General features: G+C 47.3%; 1 protein-coding gene and 1 long non-coding RNA gene across 3 annotated transcripts in view; both read left to right on the forward strand.

Moving 5' to 3' along the window:
* Positions 1-16: 16 nt before the first annotated feature.
* Positions 17-18,527, forward strand: LOC135361451 (uncharacterized). Of its 2 annotated transcripts, none has more exons than XR_010410966.1 (3): positions 17-4,209; positions 4,306-10,024; positions 16,836-18,527. It is a non-coding gene; the product is annotated as an uncharacterized LOC135361451 (long non-coding RNA). The 2 variants fall into 2 exon arrangements; XR_010410965.1 differs by having other exon boundaries at positions 17-2,232; positions 3,975-10,024.
* Positions 18,528-20,791: 2,264 nt separating this feature from the next.
* The window catches only part of RIMS3 (regulating synaptic membrane exocytosis 3), a 38,922-nt gene continuing 33,106 nt past the window's right edge, over positions 20,792-26,607 (forward strand). The window contains exon 1 of the mRNA XM_045897969.3: positions 20,792-21,084. The gene's annotated coding sequence lies outside the window, so the exon portion shown is untranslated. The remainder of the gene's footprint in view (positions 21,085-26,607) is intronic.

Genomic DNA, 26,607 nt, shown 5'->3' on the forward strand with positions numbered 1-26,607 from the left:
GAGCTGAGTTTTTTGAAGTCTCGCGAGAATTAAGAAGGGGCGACGACCTGGGGAGGAGGAATGAGATCAGAGAGCCTTCTGACCCCACCCCTTTCTAGAGGATCCGGAGGCGTTGCCTGGTGACCTCCACAGGGCGTTCTACGCTTGTGCGCCTTTGATGTGGTGCGCGCACTTGAATGTTAAAATACATTTTTTGGGTTTTCGGGTTTTTTTTAATTTGGGAGGAAAGAGAGCTGGGGGACGAAGGACGACATGGGGTTGCTAGATTACGTGCGCCCCTAAAGAAGATAGTTACCAGGGGGCGCCTGGGTGGCTCAGTTGGTTAAGCGACTGCCTTCGGCTCGGGTCATGATCCTAGAGTCCCGGGATCGAGTCCCGCATCGGGCTCCCTGCTCAGCAGGGAGTCTGCTTCTCCTTCTGACCTTCCTCCCTCTCATGCTCTCTGTCTCTCATTCTCTCTCTCTCAAATAAATAAATAAAATCTTAAAAAAAAAGAAAAAAGAAGAAGAAGATAGTTACCAGTACCATAAAAGGGGATTTACACCAAAACTGTAAAATTATATACTCCGGAGTAAAGAACAGCACCTCCCAAGAATTATTAGCGTGTAACCTTACGTCGACATAGACACTGCTTTTCTCATTTGAATGCAGTTTAAAACTTCCATCAAGACAATTGAAAACCCCATGAGCATTACGTCTCTTTCATACCTTATCTCTTTGATCTCTACAACTAATTGGTCCCGAGGCATTAGTGTTTCTGTTACAGATAAAACTGATGCTCAAAAGGGTTAAGTAACTCGATCAAAGTCCCACAGCTTGCAAGTGTCAAAATTCAATTTGAGTAGCTCCAAAAGCTGTGGCTGAATTATCTACATTGAGCCAATGGGTTAGATGTAAGCACTGAGAGAGATGAAACTGCTCTTGCTGGTGGTTCCCTTGAATTTTATAAATGACCTTGGAGCTTTTTGGAGACTTGGGTTGCAGGAGTCTTCAACAATATAATCAACACTATTATTATTTCTTTCCTTTGAGTGTATGACTCTGATGATAAAGGTGTTAAGAATACTGGAATAGCCCTTGACATGAATTCAGGAAAACTGTTTCCAAATCCAACCTGAATAAGTCTCACTTCAGGCACTCAAATATTTGGTGAATGAATGAACAAAACCTAACTAGCTATAAGACACCTGACTTCACTGAGTCTTGATTTCATCATCTGTAAAATGATCTATTTCCTACCTCCTGGGAGTGTTGGGGACATTGAATGAAATAGTGTAAAGGAGAGTGCCTTGGAAATTGCAGAAGTGCCAAAGAAGTTAGTGATAATTATGACATTTTCAGACATGAGAAATGGCATAAAAAATTCAAAACAGACACAAATAGTATGTTAAAATAGTAGACAGATGAGCTTAGCTAATGGGAAAAAGCTAAGTGAGTCTAAAATATTGAGTTAATTATTGCATATGTTTTGTTACAAAAGATGTAAAAATGTGTAGGAATCAGCATGAATTAGTATTATTAGATATTACTGTTATAGTTAAGTATCGACGGCACATAGGGGCTGCAGTCAGTTTCCCTCTAAGAGCCTGGAAATCAGGTTGCCTTCAGAATTAAACTAATAAGAATTTACATAGAGAAAATCAGCCAAAGGTGATCATAAACATATTTAACAAGTAGTGCTGAAGCATTTATCTAGCAGATTTGAAGTCCATGAAGTTGTGGATATATCTTTCTGTGCTAGGTATTAACCCTTTAGTTGCTAAGGCATGAAGAGTAGGTCCCAAGGGCTCCCAGGGGAGGGGAGTTGTCAGGAAGCTTGGGGTAGCAGGTATTTATCAGCTAGTATGAAACTATTTCAATATTTTAATAGTTAATATTATAACGTACCAGTCATACTGGTACACACAGACTGAATATTAGTCCTTGCTATAGACTATTAACAATATTCTCTGCCCCTGCCTTTCTAAATCCCTGCCTATCTAGTCTGTCCCTAGGAGATTATACTTCTCACCCTAATGTCATCAAGCTTGGCATTGTTTTGGTCAATGAAATGTGAGTAGAAATGGCATGAACCACTTCTGAGCAGAAATGTATGGGCCATCTAATGATTCCACCATATTATTTTTCATCTGCCATGAGAGCAGCATGTCCCAAATAGAACTGCTTCTCCAGCGTTGGTCCCAGAATAAAGATGTGCAGAGCCACAGCTGATGTACATGACATACATGTGAGGTAAGAAATAAACCTTTGTTATTGTAAGCCACTGAAATTCATTTAGTTGTTTGCTAATGCCGCATAACCTAGCAGTCTAAGCTGACTAATGCAACCTTAAAATCAGCTATCCGTGGTGGTAAGCCTAGAGTTTATCTACAAACATGATCAAAAAACAAACTGAACTCTGGTCCAGGCATACAAGAGAAATCTCAAGAAGGCAGATGTGATTGTAATTTAATAAATGGATGCCTAATCAGTCTTACCAACCAGTCATTCTGTATCTTATTTGGAGAGAGATTCTGTGAACCAAAGGGCTTAATCAGCCATGACAACCCAAAACAGGGCAGTCACAGAGGCAAGCATTAGTATTGCCCTTCTAAGTTCTGCCCCAGTCAAACTGACCTGGGCATTAGTATTTCCTTGTCCGTGTCATCCCTACAGTGGGTGAGAATATCTCAGGCTGCCTCAGCTGAGAAATGCTTCTTAAGATCAACGTGCTTCCCTGGTGTGATTCTATACTCACCCAGCAAATGACTTACCTATGGGGACAGAATTTAGTGATCTGCCACCTAGAGGATCCCAGTTCTTTTGATAATTACATTTTTCATTGTACATCAGCCTGTTGATTCTGGCTTATATAACCATCAGTTTCTGTGAACTTAATGGATACAAGAGCCGCCCTGGGAGATGGTTCCACTCTGCTTACTATTAAAATCAGGCTTCTGAATTTGCAAGGCTAAAGACCAGTTCTGGGATGTTGGTAAATTCCTTAAGGTTATAGCACTCTAGTAGAGGGACCCGTCTAGAGGGCCGACTAGACTACCCTCAGCTACACCTCTCTATCTCATTATGTGCTTTCTTTGATCTAAAAGAAAAGCAGTAAATGTTAAAGACAGACATAATTCACAAGCTGTGGGAGTTCAAAAAGGAGAGCAATTACTTCCACTTAGTATGGAATAGCGGAAGGAGAAAGATTGGCATGGATGTGACCTTTGGGTCTTAAAAAAATGAGTAGAACAAGGGAAAGAGCATGCCATGTGTAGGTAGCCAATGGAGCAAATATAGGAAGCAAGAGATCAATTGAGGAAATATAGAGTAACAGGAAAAGGAAGAAGAATCATCTGGAAAGTTATATATGGTCAGATTAAGGCTCTTGGGTTTTATTTTCTGCTAAGGGGAGTTAGTATGGAAGTTTTTTTGGTTTTGCTTGTTTTACCGCTTTAGCCATTTTTGAGTATGTAGTTCATTGTCATTAAGTACATTCACATTGTTGTGTAAATATCAGCACTCTCCATCTCCAGAACTGTTTCATCATCCTCTGCTGAAACTATACCCATTAAACAATAATTCTCCATCCTTCCCTTCCCCAACTCCTGGTAACAACTGTTCTGTTTTCTGTCTCTTTGAAATTTAACTATTCTAGGTATCTCATATAAGTGGAATCATTCAATATTTGTCCTTTTGTGTCTGGCTTATTTCACTTAGCATAATATATTCAAGGTTCATCCATGTTGTACCAAAGTTTCATTTCTTTTTATGGCTGAATATTAGTATTTCATTATGTGTATATAGCACATTTTGTTTATCCATTTATCCATCAATGGACATTTGGATTTTTTCCATCCTTTGGGTACTGTGAATAATGATGGCTATGAATATTGGTGTACAAATATCTGAGTCCCTGCTTTCAGTTCTTTGGGGTATATACTGAGAAGTGAAATTGCTGGATCATATGGTAATTCTATGTTTAATTTTTTGAGGAACCACCATACTGTTTCCTACCATGGCTACACCATTTTACATTCCCAGTGACAGAAGTTTTTACAAAAGGATTGACATGGTGAAAACTGTAGTTAAAGACAATCTGGCAGAGATGATAAGATGGAATGGGATTGCAAAAGGACCACTGGAGACTTCCACAGTAGTTCAGGCAAGATGCAATGAGCTCCTGAACACATCAGCAATGAGAACAACTGCAGAGGTGACATTGCCACGGTAGGATTGGAAGGACTTGACTGTTGTGGCTGGCTATTTCAGGGGCAGGGGGAGAGGGGATCAAGAGGTGTTTAATATGACTTTCATATTTCACAGCTGGGAGGATGGTAGTCTCCAGATGAAGAGTTCTGGACTTTTCTAGAGCATGGAGAAGTCATGAGTTCAGGTTGGAACATGTAGAGTTGGATTACAAATGAGACATTGTAAGCTGTGAGGTGAACATTGTTGTCTTGCCTGCTCAACACCTTTGCCCCTTCAACTGGTAGTGGCACTCTACTTTTTTTTCTTCTTCTTTTAGATTGTAAAACCATCCTTCTTCATCTGCATGTAGTGCTGGGCTGAAAAGGTCTGTGGCCATGAGAATGCACTTTTCAGATCTCCAACTGGGAGAAGTGTAATTCATCAGCAGCGCAAGTGCTGAGCTCTGAAATCCATCACCCCTTACTCTCAGGCCTCCCCTCCCCCAGGCTGGTCCTGGCCAATGACAGCCCTGCAGGAATTTTGGGATAAGCTTTTTTCAGAATAAATGATGCTCTTCTAATGGGCCACCTTGGCCCAAGGGCCCTCAATGTTGCCTTGCCAAACTTTCCTTGGAACTACACTGCAGTCTAAGACCCTTCCACCTAGAACTTCTTCCTTCTCTCTCCTTCCCTTAGGGTCAGATCTGCATCATTGTCTGATGGTCCTTGGTCTCTCAGCTCCTACCCCATTTTCTCTCACAGGTGTTTTTCATAATAAATTCCTTGCATTTAATCCTGTCTTGGTATCTGATTTTCTAAGGATCTGAACTGGCATGAGGGAAGGGAGGATGGGATATTTCTTTCCACAGCATATCTTCCATATCCCATCAGCTGTAGGAGTAGGCATATGACCCAGTCTGACTGATCATAATGATCCCCACATCTTGGCCCAATGCTTCCTCACAGTGTCTCAGCGTCATTTCACTCTCAGACCATTAGTTATTTGGTCCACCTCACCCACAGACGTGGCTGACCAACTCTGAGTGAGGCCTTACAGTTCTGCCTGAGGCCAACTAATTGCAAATGTGGATTCTAAGGCTTCTGCAGCTTTCAGACCCTGATGACACACCTCTTCAGAGAACATGAGCTCTGGCTTCCTGAGCAGCTGCTGAAGGGGCCAATGAAGCAACCTGGAAGTATAGGAGATTTAACTACCCATAGGGCAAAGTAATCAATGGGAGACAGGAGACAGGAAGCAGCAGGATAGAACAATCCAGTCTCTTTTCCTTCCTCTAATGGATTGTTTCAAGGTACAATTTCTCTATGCAACCTATCTAGAGACATTCCACATGGCCAAGTGGGTGGACCTCTCAAGAGACTAGCTGTGTCTCTTCGCAGCTCATCGTGAAGAAGTAGCAAACATTTCCTTGCATTGCTTTCCATCTTTTCCTGCTTCCCCTATCCCTTCATTCTCACTGCCCTAGAAATCTGCATCCTACAAAAACCTTTAGCACTTAATCCCTTCTTCAGACTTTGTTTTCTAGGAACCCTTGCTAAGACAGGTCACAGTTGCACAGATGAGCACATGACCCAACCTAAGCTAAGCAAAGCCCTCTGGAAGATGTGAAATATAGATCCAGGAAAGATAGGACTTTTCTTCTGGAGGTCTTGAGCCATATGGATCTGGGGGTGGCCATCATTTCTGCTTCATGAAGAGAGCCTGCCTGAGCATGAAGTCATCACAAAGGAAGGCAGAGCTCTGTGAACTTTCTTTGAGCTGCTAGATCCAACTCTCCCCAATATGCGTAACTGTTTTGTCATTTCTTGATCTCTCTGAAGACCAGTTTTCCCAATCCAGATCAAAACATGGTCACCAGTGGATCCCAAGTCACCTCCATTCAAGAGATCAGCCAAGCAACTAAACTTTTAGGTTCCATTTCGAATTTCTGGGAGAAGAGCTACTGCTTGGGCTAGCTTTGGCCAGATGTCCACCCCTGAAGCAATCAACATTGTGGAGAGAGATGCAGGGTCATGTATAAACATGGCTGTATTCACTGTGACCCTGTGGATAATGGTGTGATAGCAAGGTGTGGGATAGAATAACACGTCCCAGAAAAGTGGGAGGAGAGAGTTGGGCAGATGAAAGAAATGCTGCCCACTCCTTGAGAATAAATAAGGGGACAGAGGATAAAGAGAAGAAGTCAGAGGGCAGAATGCAATCTAACACAATGCTACCCTACACTTTTTCTAAACCAACCCTATTCCATAGAACTTTCTGCAATGATGGAAATGTTTTATTTTTTTTTAAAGATTTATTTATTTTAGAGAGAGAGTGTGCGAGTGGGGGAGGGGCAGAGGGAGAGAGAATCACAAGCAGACTCCCTGCTGAGCGCAGAGCCCAATGTGGGGCTTGATCTCACAATCCTGAGATCATGACCTGAGCCGAAATCATCAGTTGGACACTTAACTGACTGAACCACCCAGGCATCCTGGAAATGTTTTATATTTACGTTGTTCAGTATAGTAGGCACCAGTCACAGGTAGCTGTTTAGCACTTGAAGACAGGTAGTGCAACTAAGAAACTGAATTTTTATTTCACTTTATTTTAATTTCAGTTTAAATAAGCTATATGCATTTAATGACTACATATTGGACAGCATAGATCTAGACTACTGATTTGCTTGGGAAGGCAGTATGGAATGTTAGCTAAAGCATATGCTTTGGAATCAGCCTACTCTGGGTTCAAGTCCCAACTCTATTTCTTAGTGGTATAAATTGAACAGGTGACTTAACCCCTCTGAGCTGTAGAGGTGAAAGATACAAAGAACAGGAAATGATATGTGGTACCAGAAAAAGAGAAAGGGGCAAAAGATCTGCAGAGGCACAAAGAGTCAGTTGAATTTGACAATTAGGAGACTGAGTGGATTAAGACAGAAAAGTGTGAAAAGTGTGAGGGGTGAAAGCCAGACCAGCAGTGTACCTGTCTTTTGCGCATCTGCTATTTTTCTTCCCTCTGGAGGGGTATCCCAGGCAGGGAGAGATAAGGAACACAAGGGCACCTGGGTGGCTCAGTCATTAAGCGTCTGCCTTCAGCTCAGGTCATGATCCCAGTGTCCTGGGATCGAGTTTCTCGTCGGGCTCCTTGGTCGGTGGGGAGCCTGCTTCTCCCTCTCCTACTCCCCCTGCTTGTGTTCCTGCTCTCACTATCTCTCTCTATCAAATAAACAAATAAAATCTTAAAAAAAAAAAAAAAAAGATAAGGAACACATTTTCTCTTAATCCTGGTGGCTTGTGGGGAGCTGAGAACCTAAAGGCATGTCCTGAAAACAAGGCTCCAAAGTCAAGCCAGAAAAACAGAACCAATCACTATGAGTCATTAGGTCTGAAGCCAAAGATGGGATTGCCTAGACCAAGGAAGCCACAAGGCATGAACATCTCATATACATCCCCTTGTTACACAACACTTACTGTGTGACTAGACTGTGAGTCCTTCCAGGTTCAGGGCCTTGTTCATCTTGGTATCTCCAACACCTAGTAAGTTCCTGGCACCATAGTTGGTGCTTAATTAACATCTATAAAATGAATGAATGCAAGTAAGCCAGTTCACTCCCCTCCCTGATGCATAGTGGACACTCTGTTAATTGCATTATCAGAGGGAGAAAACTACGGTAAGAAGGTGCCAGGGAATCCTTCTTGGCTTGGAAACTATTGGTAAGGTCCTTAGCATATTGCCTGGCACAGAGGAATTGCTCAACAAGTGTCACTATGGTAATTATTATTAGTGGGGGGAGGAGGTAAGGTTTTATATAAGGATGGGAGAAGGCCTTAATAATAATAAGAGCTAAAATATACTGATCTCATTTAGTCCTTAAGCCAACTTGATAAGGTAGGTTTTATTAGACTAATTTTACAGATGAGAAAACTTAGAGATGTAATTTATCCAAAATTAGCCAGCTTAGAAATGGCAAAGCTGGGGGGCGCCTGGGTGGCTCAGTTGGTTAAGCGACTGCCTTCGGCTCAGGTCATGATCCTGGAGTCCCGGGATCGAGTCCCGCATCGGGCTCCCTGCTCGGCAGGGAGTCTGTTTCTCCCTCTGACCCTCCTCCCTCTCATGCTCTCTGTCTCTCATTCTCTCTGTCTCAAATAAATAAATAAAATCTTAAAAAAAAAAAAAGAAGAAGAAGAAGAAATGGCAAAGCTGGTATTGAACCTGAGCTTATAAGTCTCCAGACTCCAGGCTCTACCAAAAAGGGAGCCAGGGAGTAGGATTCTCAAAAGAGGAGTTTAAGGAAGGCAGTTCTTGTGTCAAAATTCACTTCTGATTTCTATCTGTTCACGTAAGTTGCGATGCTTTTTTTCTCCCTTCCACACCCACTACTTGTCTTCTTGACAGGGTCCTCATCCCTTCTACTGAGTTTACCTCTAGGCCACCCTTCTAATTCCTATCCCATTCAACCATATCTATTCTGGGTTGACTTAAAGTGGCAGTTGAAATGAGGTCAAAGGGAGCTTTTTATTTATTGGTTTGGTTTTGATTTTAAGAAAAGAGACTCGAGCAATTTTATAAACTGAACATTCCAGTAGACAGGCAGAAATCGGCAATGCAAAAGAGTATCTACAGAGGTAAGTTCTTGGTGTCCTTACCTCAGGTTGGGGAGAGGCTGGCCTCTGAGACCTGGGACGCTGTGACTTTCCTTCATAGCAAAGGAAGACAGGGAATATGCGTACAAAAGCAAGAAAGTTAGTAAAGGTTAGGATGCTTAAAATCAAGAGTTAAGTTTTACAGCAATTATGATGGCATGGTATAGGGCAATATTTTTCAGATTGCAGGTCATAACCCATTAATAGGTCATGAAATCATTTAGAAGTTTGTGACCAGCTTTATTTAAAAATGGAATAGAGGGGAGCCTGGGTGGCTCAATTGGTTAAGCATCTGCCCTTTAGGTCAGGTCATGATCTCAGGGTCCTGGGATTCAGCCCGTGTCAGACTCCTTGCTCAGCGGTGAGTCCTTTTCTCCCTCTCCCTCTGCCCCTCTGCCTGCTTGTGTCCTCTCTCCCTCTCTCTCTCTCTCTCTCAAATCAATAAAAAAAAATTTTTTTTGAGTAAAGCAATAGACATTTATTAAGTGAAGATACAGAAAAGTCTCTCAAGAGTGAGAGGGGTCCCAACAGGGTTGCCCAATAAATAAAATCTTTTTAAAAAATAGAATTGAATTGAAAATTTGAATTGATTGCACTTTGCAGGGTAAATACTGTAGAAACTGTTGTGAAACTTTATTTAAGTTATTTATATAGCTATGTGTGTCCTGGTCACACTGTACAATTGATTTCTTATTGAGGGTACAATAAAAAATGTTCAAAAGCCACTGGTCCACGATGTGACCGTGGGAAAAGTGGCTGATTCCTAGAACTTTCTTTCTCTTCCAGATTTTTCCATGATACTCATAAATTGTCTTGCTTTGTGGTTGATAATAGGCACTGTAAAGGGCATGAGACTGATCAACTATGCCAGAGCTTCCTAAGTAGTGAACACAGTATGTGGGTTACATATGTGCCCCCAAATTAATCTCCTAGTCATCAGGTCTACTCTTTCAGCCTGGTTTCTGCTCCCCTATTGCCCCAAGATGACAGCCAACATCTCCCAAGGCTCGCCTGCTTCCTCATTCATGGTTAGCAAGGAAGAGACTGTCCGTGTACCAGCCTTCTCGGCAAAAATCCTGAGATTCCCTCTGATTGGACTGGCTGATTCATATGTCCATCCTGAACCAATCATTCTCGCCATTGACTATCTCAGCCCTGCTCTACTCCCATGGAGTCGGCTTCCTAGAAACACATGGATCCTGGAAAATAATGAGGTAATCAACTAAGGTCTAATACATATGACCCCTAACGGGCCGAAATGAGCGGTAAGTTTCAGTAGCATTTACGCTGGTCATTTCCCAGACTCCCTTTGCCAGCTGGCTTCCTGTCAGATTCGGTGAATGGGAAGCACAGGTGAGAAATTGCAAGCTGGAGATGGCACGGCAATAGGACAGGCAAAATCATTTTCTCTCTGCATCCACTGGAGACTCTGGCAACAGCTGGTGGTGATGGGCTCAGGGACATTCAGCGTTTCCAGCAGTGGTGGGTTACTGCCCACAGGCTCCAACAGGGTTGGTGGTACTGGAGGGGCAGCAGTGGGTACCTGCAGGCTCCAGGGACCTCTGGCAGTTCTGCCAGCAGCATCATTTCAAAAACTAAGCTCCTGGGGCACCTGGGTGGCTCAGTGGGTTAAGCGTCTGCCTTTGGCTCAGGTCATGATCTCAGGATCCTGGGATCGAGTCCCACATCAGGCTCCCTGCTCAGCGGAGAGTCTGATTCTCCCTCTCCGTCTGCTCCTCCCCCCCTGCTTCGTTCGTTCTCTCTCTTCTCTCAAATAAATAAATAAATCTTTAAAGAAAAAAAGGAAAAACCTAAGCTCCCATAGTGTCAGCAGCAAGCGTACTTCTGGACCCCGTAACACCCTTCCATTTGATCTTCCAAGCCTAGGGGTGGTAGAAGCTTCCTGCAGGTATTAATCTCTAGTCTGGGGGCGCCTGGGTGGCTCAGTCATTAAGCATCTGCCTTCGGCTCAGGTCATGATCCCAGGGTCCTGGGATTGAGCCCCGCATCAGGCTCCCTGCTCCGCGGGAAGCCTGCTTCTCCCTCTCCTACTCCCCCTGCTTGTGTTCCTGCTCTCGCTGTCTCTCTCTCTCTGTCAAATAAATAAAATCTTAAAAAAAAAAAAATCTCTAGTCTGCCTCACCTTACCCTTCTGCTCCTTCAAGCCAACAGGTTTCCAAGCACATTTTCTGGTTTCTTGTCTTCACCTCAGCTGACATATTGTCTGGGCCATGGGATAGGCCAACTTCCTTGACTAATTTCCCAGTTGTGCTGTTTGGAGTTGCCAGGCTGGGTGACTGCCACAAGAAAAGCACACTATGCTCTCCAGGGCACACTGAGGAAGGAGCAAGGACAGACCCTGGAGGAAGCCCAGATGAAGCTTCCTACTCCCATTGCTTCCTTACTTACCCCTAATGATTAGAACTTACTGGTGTCTCCCAGAACAACCTGAGGCCATGTTGCAATTGGGAGAGATAGGCTCATCCTGACCAGGTGGGAGTGCAGCAATGAATGCAGTTGGCAAGGGGCCCGAAACAGAGGGGCCAAGACAAGGTGTCCTTGCTGCAGAGTAGAGTTTAGGAAGGGAGGATGGGCAGGAATGATTACCTCTGCTTCCTCTTTTTCAGAGGTGCTGGTAGAAGGGTAGACCTATGGTTCTCAACCTTTCCTGTCTTACCCTCCATAAAGTGCTCTGTAACCAAACCAAGAAAATGGACTCTTCCACTAGCATTCATTTTTGCCAGTATATAAAGCACTGCTACTAAATGCTTACAGCTAACCTTCTATGGGCTCCTGGTGCTACCCAAACCGCTGTGGGGTAGCCAAGTCTCCACAGAGACTGGAGGGGTAAGATTGTGAATGATTCCTGGGGGCCCCAAAGGGCAGCAGTGCCAGGAACACCACTTCTCTCAGGGGTCCCTTGCCATGGCCAGCAGTGTTTTGCAAGGCAGTGTTAGGCAAGTCCTGTTTAAGTGTGACCCGCAATTGGGAACTTTCTAGATCCAGCTCAGTCAGCTACCTGCTCTGTGATCTTGGGTAAGTCACTTAATCAAGATCGGTCTCAATATTTTCATCTATTTTAAGTTCTTTTAAAATAAATAGTTTTAAGGGGGTGGATGGGATGGGAGATAGGTATTATCCTCTACACTCCCCTTCTTGCCTATCCTCCCTAGGTTTCCGTGAGTATCAAAGACAAGCATGAAAATGCTCTGAAAAGTACAAAGCACCCTACAAAAGCAAGGAAGTATTATTATCAACATAGCTGTTAGCTTAGAAAGATGGAGGCAGGGCCCAGGCTGAGAGCCAAACAGCTGGAAGGCAGGAAATCTTAACACCAAAGAAGGAAACTTTCTTTGTTCAAAATCTTCCTGGAGTGGCACTTTCTTTGGAGCAGACCTGGCACTGGACTCCTCTGAAATGCTGAAGCGGGTCCAGGAAAGTGTTAAGGGGGTAGGTAGGGCATTTAGCAGCCAAAGATACTGGAGAAACACCAGCCCTGGTTTCTCAGTTCCTTTATGATCCAACAAAGGATGCAATGGACCTGGGGTGGGGAGGGGCGGTGTGGAGGCTGACTGTATCAGCTGGACTCAGGTTGAAAGTCAGATGTGTGTTGGATCCTTCCACAGCCTCGTTAACCAGTTACCAAGCTATTTTGGGAGCCAGGATGTCATGGCACTCTGTAATACTGAACTCAGTTGCCAACAACCTAAAATCCATTCTCTCTACGTGGTGTTCAAAGCAAACATTGATCTGGAGAAGACCATAGAGATGGTCTAGTCAAACTGAGGTGCTGAGAGGGGCAGAGACTGACCAGGATAACAAGTAGAATCAGGCTCATTGGGCTGCAAGGGACAGAAATCAACCCAAACTAGCTCAAATATAAAGGATTTTCTTGTAAGGACTGGAACTGAAATGCCAGCAGGAACAAAGCAGCTCTAGGACTCACTGTTCTATTCATTCTCCCTCTCCTGATGCCCTCCCCCATCTCTGCACAGGGCTGCTCCTTTTGCCTCTACCTACTAATCGGCTTCTGCTTCTTCTTGGTCTCTGCTCCCTCTTATCTTGGCGTGCACATGGTTCTACTGGCCAAGGCTCACTTGTCTCTGACCTCCCTACTCTAGCTCTCTCTGTTACCTGACAGTTTCTTTCTGTTCCTTGCATCAAGAGAGCCTCTAACTGGCCTGTCTCAGATTGTTATGGTAGGCCATTAGTTAAAGGTCACCAGCGAGTATATGAAATGGTAACCCTTGGCTCTGGTGCTGGCCCCATTTGTTCAAGTCTAGAAACTAAAGGGGCCAAGTGGTCTAAAGCAGGAGCCCAATAGGGTTTGTGGTCTGGGCAGCTCTTCTTCCAAGTGAATATAAGTTGGGCAGGCACTGTGCCATCACCGGGACCATGTGACTAGAGCCCAAGGCTCCAGATTTTCTTTCCAGAATTTTTTCCATAGAATTTGTCATTTCTTTCCTTTATTTGTGCAGCAGACATGTCTTAGTGCCTGTTCAATGTCATTCATAAAGATCTCCCTCCTCCTACCTCCCCTCCTCCTCCCTGACTCAAGGAAATTATGGTATAGTGAAGATAAAAGCAGGAGAATAATTGGAATACATGAGTGCTTTAGAAGAAGTATAAACAAACTGATAATATCTACCACTTACTGAGTACCCTGTACCAATCACTGCTGATCACTTTACATACATTTTCTCATTTAATCTTTACAACTCCCCTGTGAAGTCGGCACCACATTTTACACAAGTGGAAACCGTCTCAGAGAGCGGTTCACAGATAATAAATAGCACAGCAGGGCTCTGATGCCAAAGTCTGGTCTGCGCTATGCAGCCTTTACCATGCTGTTAGAGCACAGAGGATCACCTTGGCCATGGGAGGAGGCAGGGATGGGTGGCAAGAGCAGTAGACTTCCAGGAGTTGAGCCTTGGAGCAGGAGTGAGCTTTCACCAGGCCAGTGGGGGTGGGCCGTGTGGTGTAGACAGCAAGATGTGAGCACCAGAAGGGCTGGAGTGGGGGTGTGAGCAGGAAGCAGGGCCAGGAGCACGTTGCATATCCCTGAGATATGCCTCCCTAAATTTGTGCTCTAGGTGCCTCTCTTGCCCTGCCTTCATCCAAGCCCTGGCAAAGCATGTGGAGTTGAGGCCACAAGGAGCATTGAAGAGAAGGAGAAGAAGAAGACAAATTCAACACAGCCTATAAAATGCAACTACCAGTATCTGGGCCTTTGTACCTGAAATAGACTCTCAGGGCACATGGGTAGACTCCAAAGCAAAAAATTCAAGAGGGATGAAAATCTTTAAAATAACCACATAAACAATCTTCTCCAGGGGTGCATAGATGGCTCAGTCAGTTGAGCGTCTGACTCTTGATTTTTGCTCAGGCCATGATCTCGGGGTTGTGAGATCGAGCCCTGGTGGCAGGCTCTGTGCTGGGCATGGAGCCTACTTGGGATTCTCTCTCTTTCCCCCTCCCTCTTTCCCTCTTCCCCTCCCCCCTTCCTCTGAAAAAAACAAAACAAAACAAAAACAATCTTCTCCAGCCCAGATTCCCCACACAGTTTTCTTCTTCTGCCTGACCTTCAGGTCTTGTCTTGGATGTCAGTTCCCCTAGAAGCATTCTTGTCTCCCAAGCTTGCCTTTAGGCACTTGGGTTACATTTTTGTAATTGCCCTTTGCTTTGTCTGTCTCTGCACTTCAGACTGAATTCCCTGAGGGCAAGGGCTGGGTCTTATTCACCCTTCCACCCCTGGCAGAGCCTTTGGCTCATAGTAGCTGCTCAGTAAAAAATAGGTTAAAGAATAACAAATAGCCTCCAAGAAGCCTTGGCCAAATCTTTCAGGCCACATGGATTTTTTTCTCCCTATCTCTGCGGGCCTACCAACCTCAACAACTGGAATCTTACACATGTTGGAGAAACCTTAAAAATCATCTAGCTATCTCCTTCCTCCTATCATTTTACAGATGGGATGATTGAGGCCCAATTATCAGGTATTTGCCAACAATCTCAATTTTATGTCTTCAGCCACAATTTCTCCCCTGAACTCCAGACCCAAACAGCTGCTTCTGCATCCCCACATCCAGGACTCCCCACAGTGCCTGTGCCTGAACACATCCACAACTGGCCTGAGCACTGCCCCCAGGCCCGGTCCTCCTCCAGGCTTCCCCAACCTGGTGAAGAACATCACCACCTGCCCTGCTGCTGGGGTCAAGATGTTGGGAGCCCCCTGCCACCTCCTACAGTCTCCCACCACCAATCAAACACCAAGGCCAGTCGTTTCACCCACCAAAATCACAAAATGTCTCCAAATGCTCTCTGCCTCCTTGGTTTAAATGCCCCACAGTTCTCAATGCCCCTGCAAAGTGCCCTCATTAATTCCCCAAATCTGCTCTTTCCTTGTTCCCAACCATGCTCCTCACTGCAGCAAGAGTGACCTTTAAAAAATGCTTCTTTGTAGGGCACATGGGTGGCTCAGTTGGTTGAGCATCCAACTCTTGACCTCAGCTCAGGTCTTGATCTCAGAGCTGTAAGTTCAGGCCCGGCCTTGGGCTCCACGCTGGGCATGGAGCTTACTTTAAAAAAAAAAAAAAAAGCTTCTTTATGATTTAACAACATTGCCGATAGACCTTCAATGGCTCTCTAAAGAAAAATAAATAATAATTATTGTTATTATAGCTAACACTTATGGGAAATTTATTATGTCCTAAGACCCGTTCTAAGGACTTTACATATATTAACTCATTTAATCCTCACAACTATAAATATCCCCATAATACAGATGAGAAAACTGAGACTCAGAAGCACCTTTGGGGCCTTTTCGCATAAACTCTTACCCTATCCTTGACTCTGATCTGGTTGACAGCTATTCAAACTTCAGATGAAGTACCTTGAGGAACATTCTAGCAGGCCCTCCTATGGCACATATTCCAGTTTGTAATTATGTATTATTTTGGTGTGGTGGTCATTTGATTGATGTCTGCCATCCCAATAGACTCTATTTCTTTCTTTAAAGAGGGAGTGGGGGCGGGGCAAAGGGAGAGAGAGAGAGAGAGAAAATCTTAAGCAGGCTCCCGCCCAGCACTGAGCCCAACGTGGGGCTCAATCTCACAACCCTGACCTGATCATGACCTGAGCCGAAATCAAGCATCGGATGCTTAAACTGATGGAACCATCCAGACATCCCCCCACCAACAGACTTTAAATTCTATGTTTTGCTCATTGTTGTGTCCTCAGTATTTAACACGTAACAAATACTCAATATTTGTTGAATGGATCAATGAAAAGGGTTTTCAGTAGGAGAGTAGATGTGGGCAGATTCGTTTTAGAAGGATTTCTCTTGGGTGAAAGCTTGGCGATGTCTAGACCTACAAACCAAGTCTCTGCCCCCAGCTGGATTCAGGAGTGAGAAGAACGAGTGTGGACGAGGGGACTGGCCATGGGGATGGATAGCAGTAAATGAACCTGGGGAATATTTAAGAGGTGGGTTAGGCAGGCCCTGATAATTAACTGGATGGCAGTGAGGACAGAGGAGGAGTCAAAGGTGACTCTTAGGTTTCTGGCTTAAGCAACTGGTAGCTTGAACTCAGGTGGGGACCATTTGGGAAGAAAGAAGCAGGTTGGGTTGGCAGAGCAGGTGGCCCCTAGACCAAGTCAACTAAACCATTGAAAAGCTCTCAAAATCTTTGTGCCCAAACTCCTCTGTGCCCAAACTCTAGCTTGGCCCCGGTATACTTGTCCAGCTTCATCTCTAACCAACCCCAAGACTCAGGGCAGGTAGACCACTGCTCCTCCCCTAAGCTCTGTTCTTCTTTGCCCAGACTTATAAGTGTTGCCCCACTCCTTCACCCTTCCCTTAAATTCCACAAGACTCATTTCAAGGACATCTCCTCCTGCACCCCTCCTCTCTCCCCATACCCCTTCTTGTGGTTAATGGGTCCTTGGCTGTTTCCAGGATTCACTGTGTCAGAAATATTTCTCTCCCGTCTCTCTTAATGACTATTTTCCTCAATTCTGAATCCCCAGCACCTGGGACAAAGCCTGGATCAAGGTTAACATCAAAAAACTTCGTTTTAGAAAAACGTTCCATGCTCATGGATTGAAAGAATGAATATTGTGAAAATGTCTATGCTACCCAGAGCAATCTACACATTTAAAGCAATCCCTATCAAAATATCATCAACTTTTTTCAAAGAAATGGAACAAATAATCCTAAAATTCGTATGGAACAAGAAAAGACCCCGAATAGCCAGAGGAATGTTGAAAAAGAAAAGCAAAGCTGGTGGCATCACAATTTCGGACTTCAAGCTCTAGTACAAAGCTCTAATCATCAAGACAGTATGGTACTGGCACAAAAACAGACACATAGATCAATGGAACAGAATACAGAGCCCAGAAATGGACCTTCAACTCTATGGTCAACTAATCTTCAACAAAGCAGGAAAGAACGTCCAATGGAAAAAAGACAGTCTCTTCAACAAATGGTGTTGGGAAAATTGAACAGCCACATGCAGAATGAAACTGGACCATTTCCTTACACCACACAAAAAAATAGACTCAAAATGGATGAAAGACCTAAATGTGAGACAAGAATCCATCAAAATCCTTGAGGAGAACACAGGCAGCAACCTCTTCGACCTCAGCCGCAACAACTTCTTCCTAGAAACATCACCAAAGGCAAGGGAAGCAAGGGCAAAAATGAACTATTGGGACTTCAAGATAAAAAGCTTTTGCACAGCAAAGGAAACAGTCAGCAAAAGGAAAAGACAACTGACAGAATGGGAGAAGATATTTGCAAATGACATATCAGATAAAGGGCTAGTATTCAAAATCTATAAAGAACTTACCAAACTCAACACCCAAAGAACAAATAATCCAATCAAGAAATGGGCAGAAGACATGAACAGACATTTCTGCAAAGAAGACATCAAAATGGCCAACAGACACATGAAAAAGTGCTCAACATCACTCGGCATCAGGGAAATCCAAATCAAAACCTCAATGAGATATCACCTCATACCAGTCAGAATGGCTAAAATTAACATGTCAGGAAACGACAGATGTTGGCGAGGATGTGGAAAAAGGGGAACCCTCCCACACTGTTGGTGGGAATGCAAGCTGGTGCAGCTACTCTGGAAAACAGTATGGAGGTTCCTCAAAAAGTTGAAAATAGAGCTACCTTATGACCCAGCAATTACCCTACTGTGTATTTACCCCAAAGATACAAATGTCGTGATCCAAAGGGGTACATGCACCCCGATGTTTATAGCAGCAATGTCCACAATAGCCAAACTATGGAAAGAGCCTAGATGTCCATCAACATTGAATGAATAAAGAAGAGGTGGTATATATATACAATGGAATATTATGCAGCCATCAAAAAATGAAATCTTGCCATTTGCGACCATGTGGATGGAACTAGAGGGCATTATGCTAAGCGAAATAAGTCAATCAGAGAAAGACAAGTATCATATGATCTCACTGATAGGAGGAATTTGAGAAACAAGACAGAGGATCATAGGGGAAGGGAGGGAAAAATGAAACAAGACAAAACCGGAGAGGGAGACAGACCATAAGAGACTCTTAATCTCAGGAAACAGAGTGGAGGGGAATGGGAGGTATGGGATGGCTGGGTGGTGGACATTGGGGAGGGCACGTACTATGGTGAGCGCTGTGAGTTATGTAAGACTGATGAATCACAGACCTGTACCCCTGAAACAAATAATACATTATATGTTAATTTAAAAAATTAAAAAATAAAAATAAATTTTAAAAAATACTTTGTTTTATTGACTTCTTCCTAGACCTTGGCTTTCTTATAACAAGAGTGGGGCCGGGAGTCGGACTTTGAATCCTGATGCTGCCACTTAGAATTTGTCCAAGTCACTTCTCTCTAACCCTGTGTCCTCATCTGTCAAATGGAGCTGATAATAAAGTAGACCTACCCAGAAGAGCGGCTTTGAGCATTAAATTAAATGCTGTATGTTTAAGTGTTTAGTACAATGCCTGGGACATTGTTAGCTCCCTCAAAAATTTAGCTGTTATTTATTTTAAGAAAAAAATTCCCACGGGGTGCCTGGCTGGCTCAGTCGGTGGAGCCGGCGACTTTTGATCTCGGGGTTGTAGTTTCCAGCCCCACACTGGGTGTAGAGATTACTTAAAAATAAATCTTAAAAAAAAAATCCCGCCTTAAAATCGGGGAGCTGCATGAACTGGAACGGAAGATTACAGTTCCCAGGATGGCCATACGAGGGAAGTGGTGAGCAGCCTCAGGGCGGACTCTGGCTCTGCTGTGCTGAGGCACCTGCTGTGGACCCAGATGGCTGGGCTGGGATTTCCGGGGCTTCCCCGCCCCTGAACAGGTGGGCGCTGGCCGGGGGGCTGTGGGAGGAGCCTCCACCGTGTGCTCTGCCCTCTCACAGCCACTGCGGTCCCTCCTGCTCGCTCCCTTCACGCCTTGGGGGAGGAGCCGGCGGGGTAGAGTGGGCAGGAGTAGAGGACTGCTGGGATTCATCCTCTCCAGTTTGTCATATGTCTTTCAAACTTGAGTATGATCATTTCTTCTCTATAGAAGTTTTTATAGTCAAATTTATCGATGTTTTTCCTTTGGCTTCTAGGTTTCATCATGCCTAGGAAAGTCTTTTCCATCTCCAGGATTATTGAAACATTCACTCATGCTCTCTTCTGGTACATAAAATATATAAATATGCTAGTCACTTGGAATTTATTTTGGTGTAAGGACACAGTTTTCTCTCATTTCCTCAAATGACTTGCCAGTTATTTCACCCGTTTACCTGAAGTGCCAACTTTATCATACACCAAATTCCTTTGTGTGGTTGGATCCATTTCTCTTTTCCGACTTGTTCCACTAATTCGTGTAGTCCTGCTTCGATACCATGCTGCTCTAAATACATTGAGTCTCTGTTTTAATATCAGGTAAGACAGAATCTCTTTCCATTCCTTTTTCTCTAGCTTTTTTTTTTTTTAATTCCTGCATGTTTATGCTTCTACATGCACTTAAGAATCAACCGTCCACCCAATCCTTTGTCCCTGAAGTCCCTGAAATTGTATGCAAAGTGTACATTTGCACATTTGTCCAGAGAGAAGGCCCAAGTTTTCACCAAATGTGCAAAGGGACCATGATTCCAAAGGGAGCCCCTGATTTCCATGTCTCTATGATAGGGTGCTTGGGAAGAGCACAAGGAAATCTTGATTCCTCCCTCCTCCCCCACATCCTCACAGGCTCTGCTCTCCCCATCCTTCACCTCCATTGTTCCAGCTATTTCCCTGACCTCCATGTTGTCCCTCTAATCTAATCCCCCTTGCTGTTCCAGAGCAATCATTCTATGACACAGGCCTAGTTCTAGGCCTGATGTAGATTAGATGATAACAAAAGTTTAATTAACAGTTGAATAAAATTGAGTCCTGGCTTCACCTCTGGCCAGCTGTGGGACCCTGCTTCAGGCTGTCCACATTTTAGGGTCTCATAAAGTCTTTTTCTTCACAACAGGAACTTGGGCAAGTCTTTTCTCCTCTCTCGGCGTCAATTTTTCCACCTGTATATTGAATTTGAGTTTGTAAGTCATTTCCTCTATCTTCCACCATCTGATTTCCCTGGATCTGGTCCAGGATGGAGTAGGGGTACCATGGTGTCAGTGATGTCCTTCGAGGTGCCCGAAAGAGGAGGAAGGATGAAAAAGTACAGATAGACATGGTGGTGGGGGGGGGAGCAGACATGAGGCAGGAGTGTCCTAGGGACGTGGAGAGGCTTGAGGCGTCCTCTAGACCCCAACCCTTCGAGGTCCTGTTAGCCTGGGTTGCCTGCAACCAAGCAAACCTAGACTCTCCCCATTCCCCTAAGTCCGCCCACCACCAAAGGCCCTGCCCCCAGTGGCCCCGCCCCTCCGGTGACCCCACCCGCCTGACCGAGGCCCCGCCCCCATCAGGCCCCGCCTCCCTCTTCGCCTCCCGCCGGCCGGGGCTTGGGCTTTGCACCCGGCGGCGGCTGAGAACCGTGGCTGCTGCGGAGCCGGCAGCGCAGGCGGGCGGAGCGAGCTGCCCGGCCCGGTGGCGGGCGATGCCCCCGTGAGCCTCTTTCGCCGCCCCTCCCCGCCCCGCGCCCCTACACCCTCGGAGTCCGCCGCCCGCCTGGGACCGGGCCGCGCCCACCGCCGGGTCCGCGGGGCGGGGTCCAGGGGCAGCACCTGCCCCGCCTTGTGGAGCCGCCTCGCCCAGCGGAGACCCCTCCCTGTCTGGACCCTGGCCCCACCTCCGGGTAAGTCAGTAGGCCTTGCTCGCCTGGGAGTGGACGTGGGGAGGGGGCTGCGGAGATCTGGGGGATCACCGGGGCGGGGGGAGAGGGTTCCGGCCGTGAGGCGCCACGTAGGGATGTGAGTGTGCAGGGTTGGGGGGGTGCAGGGCGGGGGCTCAGAGGATGAGCAGAGTGTATGTGATGGCTCAGGGGTGGGGGCTAAGGTATGAGAGGGGAACGTGGGGTATTTGAGGAAGCCTGAAAAATGGGGTAGGGGACCCCAGAGTCTTGAGTTCTTTGCTGATTCTCAGAGCACCTGGGGCCCTGGTCTTCAACAGCATTGCCTCGCATGGCATTTTTAGAAAGTGCCTCAAATCTCTCCTGGAAAGGGAGCTGGAAGGCAGCCTGCTTTCTCCCTCCTGCCTGTGCCCTGGTTGCGAAGCAGGCACTCTTTCCTCCCAATGAAACACCACTGTGGGGCCCAGAGGACCCCCCCCCCAGCCCATGAAAGAAAAGGGGTGGTACTCACTCCAGCCCTAGGGTAGGAAGTGGGGACTTTTGGGAAGCTGGGAAAGGCAATTGGTCAATCCACGGTGGGGAGTCCAGGGTTCAGGGAGGCTTCCAGGACTCTTGGTGGGCAACCTGGACACCCTTTCATTCAAGGGGAGGGTAGCTTCACTGGCTTGCCTCCAGGCTGCCTGGACCCATGCCCACATCACCTTCTCTGGACAACCCAGCCCAGAGGAGTGGGTTTCTTCCCAGTATCCTGGGCCTGGAAACCCAGGGAGGGCCCATAGCTCCTGTGGTCTTGAATCGAGTAGGTAATGCCATATCCAAGGCCAGAGAACAAGGGGTGCTGGCTGGCACCTGGGTGAATGTCAGTGTCCACCCCTAGCCCCAAGGGTGTTGTCTGGGTTTGGAGAGGAAGGCTGATGCCCCTTTGGTCCTGTCCTCTGCCTATGATGCCTTTTAAGTCTAGGGTCCTTGGGTTTGGGGCCTGAAGTGGCAGGGAGAGGGCCTTTCTGGGCTAGGCCTGGTCACCAAGGGGTTAACTAGCTAGCCCCCACAGTTGCTGCCAGCCACCAATTAGTCTGTAATCTGGCAGCTGCCAACTGTCCCTGGGGGCATGTGGGTAGCCTAATGGGACATTCTCTGGTTGGGGGGGTGTGGGGGGTGTGGAATTAGGGAAAGGGTCCATGAAATCTGTGCTTAAACCAAGCACTGTGCCCTTCTGAACCTGTTTAGGGCCCACAGACCCCCTTCCTGCCGTAGGTGCCCAGGCTGCCTGGCTTAGGGACCTCCAGCCCTGGGGTTCGACACCTACTCAACCCTCTGCAGGGAATGAAGCTCAGAGTCAGGCAAACTTGACTTCAAACCCGGCCTCTGCCACTTCCCGGCTGTGTGCTATTGAGGGAATCACTTCCCCTCTAGGAGCCTCCTTCAGTAAAATAGACCCACCTTCCAGTTCTGCTGGGAGGAGTGATTGAAATGGTGGATCTGAGCTGCTTCGCACAGTGCCTGGCACTGCTGAACTCACTAACAACCCCCATGCCAAGGACTTGACGGGACAGGCAGGCAGAAGCCAGGTGTTGAGGATGCAGCCAGGACCAGGTTCCCTTCCCTCGGGGCATGTGGTTGTGGGCCAGGCGCTGTCTCTGTCTTAACTCTCATGTCTCCCTCCCTCCCTGCTCACAGACATTTCTGGTCTCGGACATTAATTGGATTTTCCTCTGCAGAGCCTAGGGCCAAGCTGCTACTTTCTAGGCTCCCCCTATCCCTAACCAGGTGCTAAGCTCTGTGGGGTCTCTCAGGGGTCTGGGTGAGGTCTGCAGCTGCAAGAGCAGCTGGCCCTTTAAGGAGGGAAGAAAACAATTATCTGGCCTGGGCATTGCATCAGCTGGAGCCTGGAGGGTCCCTGGGGAAGGGGGGGGGGCAGGCTGGTGGTTGATTTCATTAGTGCCATGTGAGAACTCTCACCCGAGTCTGCCCGCTCCCCAGCTGCAGCCTCCTCCCCCAGGCAACGGCAGCCCCAGCCCCAAAGCTCCCCCTACCCCACCCCAAGGGCTCTACTTTGGAGGACTCTGTGCACCCCCAGCCCATGTCTTAGACCCTGGGCAGAGAGGGGTGGGGAAGTGTCTCTCGCACTGGCTTTTGCTGACTTGGGGTGCAGGGTATACCTCCTGTACCAGCATTTTGCTGACAGTGGGGGTGTCTCCCCCGTTAGTGTTTGGCTGACGGGAAGAGGAGGGGTGTATTTCTCCTAGACTGGCATTTTGTTGACCCAGGGGAGGGGTGATTTCTACATGGGCCTCTCACTAACCCCGGAGCTGCCTTCGGCACTAGGGTTTTGCTGACCTGACAAGGAGCTGAGCTGCTTTGGGTGTGTGTGAACTGAAGGTATGGGTGAGAAACAGTTGCTCCCTGGTTGGAAGTGAGCTGGCTAGGGACAGTCACAGGGGCAGAGAGGACACCAGGTATTTGAGCATCAGACAGACCTTGGTTCAAATCCTGCATTCTCCACTTCCAGGCAACTGGTCTCAGACTCCTCTGGAAAATAGGAATAATTTACACGTATACTGCCCCACCCCCATCAGGAAGGTGCTTGGGGGTTAGATGCAGTGACTTGGATGTACAGCCCCCAGCCCAGGGCTGGCAGGTGGAAGGTGCGTACTATATGACGATTCTCTTCCCTTTGCAAGTTTGGGCTTCTCCCACCTTGAGCTCAAGATACCTGAACAAGAAAAAGAGGATGAGGGGGGAGTGGAGAGAAGGGGAGAAGGTGTGCAGGACCCTCCTGCCTCTGTTGCAGGGGGATGCCTTCAGACAGCTGATGTACCGAGCTCTGTGAGTCACACAGCCCTGCCTCCGTGGAGCCTGCATTCTAGCCCAGGATGGTCCAGGGCAGCTAATTACACTTGTGTCAGTGGGTTGAAAGGAAGGATTCAGGGAGCCTAGGGTGACAAGGAGTTGAGGAGGCAAAGAAGCAGGGATTAGGAGACGGAGCAGTGTGTGCTCAGGCCTGGGTGATGGTGGGAGGGGCTTGGTGTGGCAGGGGAGGGCAGCAGTGGAGGAAAGAGGGTAGAGAGTGTGCCCGTGGCAGAGGCCAGACCTTCCTGGTCAGTAGGATACTAAAGGCTTAGGAGTTCTCCTGAGGCCAACGGCAGTCCCTAAAGGGCTTTAAGCCGAGAAGGCAGGGTTTCATTTCCAGAGCAGGGGCTGGAGTCTATGGCCCTCAGGCAGAGCCTTCTTAGGAGTGACCTTTTGCCCTTTCACACCCCATTCCCTGGGTAGCCCTGGTGCCCAGGGAGCTGGTTGTTTATGTGGTCCGCCCCAGGAGGGAGGGGGCCGGTCCCAGTCCCTCCAGCTCCCTCTCTCTGGGCCTTGTTGACAAAGTTCACCCCTTGGGGCCAGGTTCTCCCTACCTCCCCAGGGAGCCAGAGGGCAAGAGGCAGGGCTTTGGCACCAGGCCTATGTTCACATCCCAGCTCTGCAGTTCAGGAGGCGGGTGACTTCTGGCAAGGCCCACCCCATCTCTAAACCTCAGTGTCGTCAACTGTAAAACAGAGTTGATGTTATTTCTATGGGAAGGATTAAATGAAATTCCAGATGGAAATGACAAAACCCTATCTCGATGACAGTTGGCATTTTTACCCTGTTGCATGGGGCTGACACCTACTCCAGGCCAGGCCCAGGGCTGGATGGGGGTGGGGACAGGGCTGGTTTCATGAGTCAATGGCGGCACGGAGCCCCGCATTAGCAGGACCACACACTCGGGTTAGTGTTCTGCTGTCACCATCTTGAAACTCCTAATTTTGAACAAGGATCCCACATTTTCATTTAGCACTGGGCCCTGCATATTATGTAGCCCCACAAATAGGGGTAGAGGTAGGAAGAAGCAGGGAGAGACATAGACCTGCAAATAGGTCCCAAGTGGAGGAGGTGCGAGGTGGAGGGCATGACTAACTGTCCCAAGGTGGGCAGGATGTTAATAACAGTAACATTTATTGAGTGCTTACTGTGTACTAGGTTCTCTATTAACTACTTTGCATACTAACCCTCCAACAGCCCCGTGAAGTAGGTACTACTGTTATTTCTGTTATATAGATGAGGGAAGTGAGGTTAAATTTCTTGGCCCAAGTCACACAGCTATCAAGTGGAGAACTGGGATTCAAACCCAGGTTGTTGGACAGCAGAGTGCATGCCGGGACTGGGGAAGTCTTCCCTAGGTGGAGCCCCCCCCCCCCCCCCCGAGCTGTGTCTTGGTAGGAGGAAGAGGTGCTGTGGGGAAGGGAGGCTGGAAGGTGTCTGTGCTGAGGCCAGAGGCTTGGCCAGGAGAGGTGGAGCCAAAGCCTGATACCTCCTGGGGCTGAGGGAATTAACCTTTAGATTTCATGGTTCTGATTTGCCGAGCTCAGAGCTTCTGGTCACTCTGCCCCCAGGCCCTGCTGCCACCAGGATTGCCACTGCCCCCTGCCTCCCCGCAACCTCCTCTCTGCACTGCCCACTCCTCCTCCACTGCAAGGTCATCTCATTACTCTCTGGACCTGAGGGGTCCCTCCTGGGCTCAGGCCCTGCAGGTCTAACTGCTTCCTGGGCCACATTTAGATGTCTCAATCTGCCTAGGGTCCAAACCCAGGTCTCCAGGTCCCCAGCTCCGCCTGCTGGCACCTGCTGTGCCTCCAGCATCTCCAGCTCATCTCTGCTGCCACCATCCACCCACTTGCTCAAGCTGGAAAGCTGGAAGTTCTCCTGGACACCTCCCTCTCCCTCACCCCCACATCCCACAGCCATCCTCAGCAAGTCGTGTTAGCTCTCTGTATCTCTCTCCCCGCCTGCCGCCCCATTCCAGGCCACCGTCGGCTCCCACCTGGACCACAGGGACAGCCTCCTAGAGTCGGCTCCTTCCGTTTCTGTTCTTGCCCCACTTTATTTCATTTTTCACACCGCAGCCAGAGTGATCTTCGAAAGATAAACGTTTGATTGTATCATCTCCCTGTGTAAGACCCTTCCAAGACTTCTTGGAACCAAAGCCAGACTCTGACGCAGTCTCCGAGGCCCTGTGTGCTCCTGTCCTTGCCTACCTTTTTCTGTCATGTGGTACCATTCTTCCTCTCCCTCAGCCACAGGACTTTCACACATGGTCCTCCGTCCCGGAATGCACTCCTCCTCCTGCTGCTTTAACTCCTACTTAGCTTTCAAAGAGATACCAGCTCCAACATCATTTCCCTGGTGAAGCCTAAAAACCAGAAACTAAACACTGCCCCCCCCACCCCAGGACCTCATACTTCTTCATGACGCTCATCACACTTGAATCACCTCTTTCTTGTTTCTCTTTCTTGCTAGCCTGTGAACTCCACGGGGTCAGGAATCCTGTTTTGCTTAGCCCCAGCACACAGTAGGTATACAGTGAGCGGGTCAGTGGATGAAAGGAACAGATGAATCATTGCTGCAGCATCCTAACTGGCCTCCCTGCCTTCAGGCCTGCCTTCTCCAGTCCTTTCTTTGTATGGCCCCAGAGGCATCTTTCTAAAGCACAGAACTGACCCC

The sequence above is a fragment of the Mirounga angustirostris genome, unplaced genomic scaffold (assembly GCF_029215605.1).
Source record: "Mirounga angustirostris isolate CCGP_5_RB_7025 unplaced genomic scaffold, mMirAng1.0.hap1 SCAF_4, whole genome shotgun sequence".
Taxonomy (NCBI): domain Eukaryota; kingdom Metazoa; phylum Chordata; class Mammalia; order Carnivora; family Phocidae; genus Mirounga; species Mirounga angustirostris.